This window comes from Mytilus trossulus, chromosome 1, assembly GCF_036588685.1.
Source record: "Mytilus trossulus isolate FHL-02 chromosome 1, PNRI_Mtr1.1.1.hap1, whole genome shotgun sequence".
Classification (NCBI taxonomy): Eukaryota; Metazoa; Mollusca; class Bivalvia; order Mytilida; family Mytilidae; genus Mytilus; species Mytilus trossulus.
The window spans coordinates 87650418-87657199 of NC_086373.1; positions in this window are offsets into that span (position 1 = coordinate 87650418).

Sequence of the window (6782 nt, forward strand, 5' to 3'; positions counted from 1 at the left end):
CTATTGATATTATGTTGATAGTCCTTAAAATAAAGCTTTATTACAAATATTACAAAAACTTTTAAAACATGATCCAAGAAAATGAGGTCAAAACGTCAAACCAAACTAGAAATACATGTACACCTTACAATTATTGATTACACTATATAAAGTTGACCTATTAGAAATAAACTTAACAAAAAAAAAATAAACATTGACCAATGAACCATGCCAGGCAGACATGTAAAACTTGCAACCCTTCCATACTACAAATATAGTTTACCTATTGCTTTTACTAGTTATAGTTTTAACAAAAACAGACTAAATCACAAAAAAATAACACTGAGCAATGAACCAAGAAAATGAAGTCAAGGTCAAATAAAATCTGAGACCATGTACATTATTAACTATTTCCATACATCAAATATAGTTGACCTATTGCATACAGTATTACAAAAAAGACCATAACTCACAAAACTTAACTTTGACCACTGAACCATGAAAATGAGGTCACGGTCAGATGACACCTGCCACTTGGATATGCACACCTTACAATAATTCCATACACAAAATATAATAGACTTGCATACAGTATAAGAAAAATAGGTAAAAACTTAACTATAACCACTGAGCCATGAAAAAGAGGTCAAGGTCAGATGTCAATTGCCAATTTAATATGTACACTGGAGTCCTTCCATACACAAAATATACTAGACTTATTAGTTATAGTATCTGAGATATGGACTTGACCACCAATACTTAAATTGTTTACTGATCCATGAAATGAGATAGAGGTCACATGAAAAATGTCTTGTGGGCATGAGGACCTTGTAAGATATACCAAATATAGTGATCCTATTACTCATGATAGGAGAGAAATAAATTTTATCTTAATTTTTTTCAAGTAGTCACTGAACCATGAAAATGAGGTCAAGGACAATGGACATGTGACAGACAGAAACTTTGTAACATGAGGCATCTATATACAAATTATGAAGAATCCAGGCTTCCATCTTCTAAAATATAAAGCTTTTTTAGGAAGTTAGTTAATGCTGCCAGATTGCTATCCCTATGTCCAGCTTTCTGCAACAAAAGTCACAGATTTGACAAAAAATTAGATTATATAAAAAAAAAAAATTTCACTGGAGATATGGTATTCAGGTTGTAAAGAGCTTTTCCCAGTAGTTAAAATGGTAATTTTACATTGAAAATAGAAGATAATAATATTGGTTAACCTTAAACTTGTTTCAGCATGTTGAAGCCATAGATCAATGGAACATTTTACCAAAAAAACTGATAAGTTAGGGCTTTTTGTTCAAAGTAGTGATACTTTCTTAAAAAGTCCTTATCTATGAAATTTCAGGGATTTTTTCCAAATATACAAATTTTGAACCAAATAGTCTCAAACAGTTAGCCATGAAGGTACTTTTTTCTTTGCATATTTCAAAAGTACACATTGAAACTGACCTACCAAAATTTCAAGAAAAAATCATTGAGGGATCTCTACTGTATGGTATGCCCTTAAGATGTTTCTATACTGATCTATTGAGATGGTCATTTACTGGCAGAAACGAGACTAGTAAGTAGTAACCCCTTGACTATGGCTTGTAATGTTGAGTTCTAGCCAAATAGCAATTTTTACAACTGCTATTTCCTGTTTGCTGATAGTTGTAAAATATATATGGAAAATGTCCATTCAAGCTTGGTTAGCTGCTATAAAAAGAGTTTTTATATTTGGTCTGCAGATGTTTAGTTGAAGTGAGTTAGCAATTTTTGTAACTGCATTATAGCAACTTCTTGCTTGCTGATAGTTTAAAATTTTACAACTCATTGTTAACAGACAATTTTCGTAAAAAGATGTCTTAGCTTTTTGGCACGGAAAGATTAATATTTGGTCTGCAGCTTTATAATGTTCAGTTGTAATGAGTAAACAAATTTAACATTTACCTTGACATCAACATAGCCCATTCATGTTTTCCAATAGTTTCAGCATTTTACAACACTCATTGTACAAGGAAAATCGACCAAGTTTTCTTGGCATCATTTAATATGAAAGCAGGATACAGATCACCTCTATCAATTTGCAGCAACATAAATTGAAGTGTTATAAATTAGTCATTTGAATTGCTTTAAATTTTTCTTGCAAGATTCACTTAGTTAAATTATAGTTCAGTAGAAAGACTCAAAATAAATCATTTTAAAAGTAGTACAATGTATATGTTTTTATTTTTGTGATTATGTGCTTATTCAGAGTGGTGATGTGTGACCAAACATTTTTATCAAATCTAACATTGCACTCTCTTCGTCATTCAATTCTGAATTTCATATCCTGTTGTTGGTTACAACTTTTGTGATAAAAAACTTATGACTGAATTATTAGTAATGTTATACCTTAAAATAATGTGCCCATAGTACACAGATGGTCCAATCGTTTTATCGTTTTCTTTGTTCAGTGGGCCATGAAATTGGGGTCCAAACTCTAATTTTGCATTAGATATGAAAGATCATATCATAGGGTACATGTGTACTAAGTTTTAAGTTGATTGCACTTCAACTTCATCAAAAACTACCCTTAACCAAAAACTTAAACCTGAAGAGGAGGGACAGACTGACAAAGGGATGCACAGACAAGAAAACATAATGCCCATAAAAAGGGCATAAAAAGTGCAAGACTCGAAATCTGTGACCCCAGAAATTAGGGTTTCCAGTCTGACAAGGCTTTTCCAAGACTCATATGTTAAAAAATGTTATCTGAGGGAAACGGTTTTGATATCTATCTAATTACAGAATATCATGTTTATGGTTGTTTGGGTTTTTTTAAGAGCTGCATGTTGCATTGTTTTTGTCATGACTGGCTTTTCCTCTTGTCTTCCCTTATATAATTTAATTTTGGATGTAACATATCTTTTGATTGGCTGACGTTATTTTGTTATCAGACCATAGACATAATTTAGTCATGTGACCGTGATGTCATCAATGTTTTTTCATAGTTTTCTACGGTTTGAAATGGAATTAAGAATTAAATTATAAGAAACTGCTGTAATATTTTTTCTGTCTATTTGAAATAACATTAAAAATGTGGTGTACACTTAAGAAATAATTCATGGGGGCTTGAATATATTGTGATTTTACCAAGGGTTGGCCCTTTATGACAAATATTTTACCCTGAGCGATAGCGAGGGGTAAAATATCGGCATAAAGGGACAACCCGTGGTAAAATCTAGAAATATTCAAGCCCTCATGAATTATTTCGATTCTAATAGGTCAAATACGGCAATTCTTTTGGATCGAAGCACTCTAGGTGGAGTCAAATATTTGCCATTCCCAGAAATAAACACACTATTAAATTGGCGTCAAAGAACGGAGCAAACTGAAATAGTGACATGCTTAAACTATTTAAAATAATGTATATAGATAGTTTTGAATTCATTTAAATGATAGGTTACTTATGTCTTAATGTTTATACAAATATGGCTTATAACACCTTTTAGCATCGTTTGTTTCCGTTTCCCTGTTGTGATGATTTTCGGGAATACAAGCGTGTATTTTCCCGTAAAATGCTCATATTCTAACGTCATCGTTTTATGACGTCGCAAACTCATTCATAAAAAAGCATATGACGTGGGAGTACAATCGGAACAGCCCATGCAATATATTCAAATTTTACCACGGGTGTGTACTCAAAGCGTTTGAAGGACGTCATGTTAGAATGTTAAATAACCCGCTAAGCGCGCAGGTTATTCAGTGTGCATGGAATTTTTTATGTTATTTCTTCATAGACAGAAAAAATATTAGTCATTCCTTGATTGTTGAAAATGTTTTCATTTTTATAATGAATGTCTTAACATTACTTTCAACTATAATACATAAAAGCAACATTTATTTGGAGACAAGATTTTTATTTTTCACGCAAGCTAAACTAAAACAAAAACAAAACAACAAAATCACAGAGACCAGTCCATTGGAATGGTCCCACAAACAATTTCATGCAACATAAAAATAGTTACAATTTGGTCCATAAAATAAAAGATGCTTAAAATTTACTTAGCATGAACGCATAAAATGCAATGTTTTAAAAATGCAAAAAATCAACCGTAAGATAAGATACAATATCAGAAATAGTATCTTCAGAAATATTTTTACTGTTTGATGTAAGAAAAGCACAAGAGTTTTAACTCATTAAGAAACAAGAGGCTCTCAAGAGCCTGTGACGCTCACCTTGGTTTATGTGCATATTAAACAATGACACAGAAATATTCATAACAAAATTGTGTTTTGATGATGGGGGATGGTTTGTAGATCTAACTTTACTGAACATTCTTGTTACTACAGTTATCTCTATTGATAATGAACTTGGCCAAGTAATTACAGTGGGAAATATTTTCTAGAAATCTACAAAATTTTATGAAAAATGTAAAAAATTTACTATAAAGGGCAATAACTCCTAAAAAGGTCAACTGACGATATCATTCGTTTTGACTTATTTGTAAATTTTACTTCGCTGAACATTATTGCTGTTCACTGTTTATCTCTATCTATAATATTTTCAAGATAATAACCAAAAAACAACAAAATTTCCTTAAAATTACCAATTCCGGGGCAGCACCCGACAACTGGTTGTTCGATTCATATGAAATTTTCAGGGCAGATAGATCTTGACCTGATAAACAATTTAACTGTGAGTCAGATTTGCTCTAAATGCTTTGGTGTTTGAGTTATAAGCCAAAAACTGCATTTTACCCCTATGTTCTATATTTAGCCATGGCGGCCATCTTGGTTGGTTGACCGTGTCACTGGACACAATTTATAAAATAGATACCCTAATGATGATTGTGGCCAAGTTTGGTTTAATTTGGCCCAGTAGTTTCAGAGGAGATTTTTGTAAAAGATTACTAAGATTTATGAAAAATGGTTAAAAATTGACTATAAAGGGCAATAACTCCTAAAGGGGTCAACTGACCATTTCTGTCATGTTGACTTATTTGTAAATCTTATTTTGCTGAACATTATTGCTGTTTACAGTTTATCTCTATCTATAATAATATTCAAGATAATAATCAAAAACAGCAAAATTTCCTTAAAATTACCAATTCAGGGGCAGCAACCCAACAACGGGTTGTTTGATTCATCTGAAATTTTCAGGGCAGATAAATCTTAACCTGATGAACAATAAAACCCATGTCAGATTTGCTCTAAATGCTATGGTTTTTGAGTTATAAGCCAAAAACTGCATTTGACCCCTATGTTCTATTTTTAGCAATGGTGACCATGTTTGTTAATAGATCAAAACTTCGGATACAATTTATAAACTAGATACCCTAAGTAACATTCACTTAAAGTTTGGAAGTATTTGGCCCAGTAGTTTCAGAGGAGAAGATTTTTGTAAAAGATTACTAAGATTTACGAAAAATTGTTAAAAATTGACTAAAAAGGGCAATAACTCCTAAAGGGGTCAACTGACCATTTCGGTCGTTTGACTTATTTGTAAATCTTATTTTGCTGAACATTATTGCTGTTTACAGTTTATCTCTATCTATAATAATATTCAAGATAATAACCAAAAACAGCAAAATTTCCTTAAAATTACCAATTCAGGGGCAGCAAACCATATTATATTATAAGCCAAAAACTGCATTTGACCCCTATGTTCTATTTTTAGCAATGGCGACCATGTTTGTTGATAAATCAAAACTTTGGATATAATTTATAAACTAGATACCCTTAGGAACATTCAGTTTAAGTTTGGAAGTATTTGGCCTAGTAGTTTCAGAGGAGAAGATTCTTGAAATAGTTTACGACTACGACAGACGACGACGACGGACGCCAAGTGATGGCATAAGCTCAGTTGGCCCTTCGGGCCAGGTGAGCTGAAAAATTGTGGAAAAAAATATGGTTGTGCTTGGTTTATTTTTTATGTCAGTACATTATAAGCTTTACTGTAGTATGATTGCATCTGGAAATTACAGATACAGCGAATTTTAAATTCTTAAAGACAACTAAATTTGTAGTAAAAGTAACAATATCCATTTCTAAAAAAAGACAATTTTACACAAAACTTTTTCTTTAAATTACAAATGTTGGGTTAAAAATAACTGATATAAAAATCCTTTATCTGAAAATAAAACTGCTATCATCTTATATTTGGCAGTAAAATAAGTTTCTGGAATTCAATTGAAAAATGAATATCTGGAACATAAGGTGCATATTTTCACATTAAAAGATAAATATTGATGCATTATTGGGGGACCCTCCTCAAAACTTATAAAGTAACGTAGAAAAATTAAAATGAGTGAACTGAAAACTGTTTACAAACTTACAAACTTCTTTACTTAAAATTGGTATCACTAAATTTTTATTAATCAATCTTAACAAACAATGCCATATGAACATTTTATATGCTCTAGTTGTACATCAATTACTTTCAATACCTGCGACAGTGTATAATTCATATACAAGTAACAACTCATTTAAATGTCTCTTACATTATTTTGAGAACATATCTATACATGAATTACTTTTCTATCAGCAAGGTTGTACAGAACATTTACATCACAGAACATATGCTTTTGTTTGTTAAACTTGCACTCTTCACAAGTCAGTAGCTGATAAACTTGCTTCCGTTACAAGACAGTAGCTAACATAAACTTGCATTCTATACAAGTCAGTAGCTCACATAAATTTGCATTCTTTACAAGTCAGTAGCTCACATAAATTTGCATTCTTTACAAGTCAGTAGCTCACATAAATTTGCATTCTTTACAAGTCAGTGGTTTACATAAATTTGCATTCTTTACAAGTCAGTA